General features: G+C 38.8%; 1 non-coding gene across 1 annotated transcript; it reads left to right on the top strand.

Moving 5' to 3' along the window:
* Positions 1-891: 891 nt before the first annotated feature.
* On the top strand, positions 892-1,082 carry LOC123965667. The gene has a single exon (XR_006823751.1). It is a non-coding gene; the product is annotated as a U2 spliceosomal RNA (small nuclear RNA).
* The last annotated feature ends 11 nt before the right edge of the window (positions 1,083-1,093 follow it).

Below are 1,093 nucleotides of genomic sequence, written 5' to 3'. Positions count from 1 at the left end.
GATAGTCATAGAAAACTGTATGAGGAATTGATGGCCAGGTTCAACCCAAGAGAAACTGTTCATATTCCTTCTGAAGTATGGAAGAGAACACAGTATAAGCAGTTGGACAATCAGTTGAAAGATTTTAATTGGTTGGTGCTTCACAGGAGATTAGCAGTAAGAAACACCTTGTTTAATCATGGCCTAACAAGAAGTAAGTACTGTCCAAGAGAGGGATGTTTGGGAAAAGAAACGGTGGAACATGCATTATTTGAGTGTTTTTTTGCACAACAAATTTGGGAGGGGTTGGGTAAAAAGTTTGTTTTTTTGAGGGATATGACATGGGAAGGGGTTCTTTACATGGATTTTAATATGGAGAGGGAGAAACTGCATAAAGTAGTGCTTCTCGTATCTATAGTAAAGTACAAGTTGTGGGAGGTAAGATGTGATGGGCTAAATGGAGGAACCAAGTGGTCAGTGTTGGGAACTATAAACAGCATTGAAGACTCAATAGAGAGGCGATACCAATTAGAAATTAGAAAATGGGGTATTGACTCGATCCAAGACAGATGGAAAATGATTTATGGTAATTCATAGAGGTCAACAGAAGGTGTTGTGGATTTATTATGATGGTTATGGGAGTGGTTTTGTTATGGTCTCTTCATGCATACATGCCATGCATCATAATGCGAAAAAAAAAGAGAGGGCTCGAGTACTGGGTTCCACGAGTTATTGATGAATACCTTGTGTTTTGTTATTGTTGTTTTTCTTTTTTTACTAATTAAGGTAACAAAGGGACCCTGTGTATAGAGATGCCGAAGGGGAGGTTTGTTGTTTTGTTTTGGATGTGGTATTAATATAGGTGGGATGCAAGTACTGAAATGGTTGTATTGAATGTTTATGTCAAATAAAATATATTTTTCAAAAAAAAAAAAAAAAAAAAAAAAAATCTGTTCTTATCAGTTTAATATCTGATATGTCCCCTATAAGGGGGCAACATATTAAATGGATTTTTAGCACCGGGAGCTGAGACGAGGGGCTTGCTCCGTCCACTCCACGCATCGACCCGGTATTGCAGTGCCTCCGGGGGCGGTGCACCCTTCTCCTGCCTTGT

The sequence above is a fragment of the Micropterus dolomieu genome, unplaced genomic scaffold (assembly GCF_021292245.1).
Source record: "Micropterus dolomieu isolate WLL.071019.BEF.003 ecotype Adirondacks unplaced genomic scaffold, ASM2129224v1 contig_10649, whole genome shotgun sequence".
Classification (NCBI taxonomy): Eukaryota; Metazoa; Chordata; class Actinopteri; order Centrarchiformes; family Centrarchidae; genus Micropterus; species Micropterus dolomieu.
Note: the sequence above shows the minus strand (reverse complement) of the source record. Positions and strands in the feature narration are given on the sequence as shown.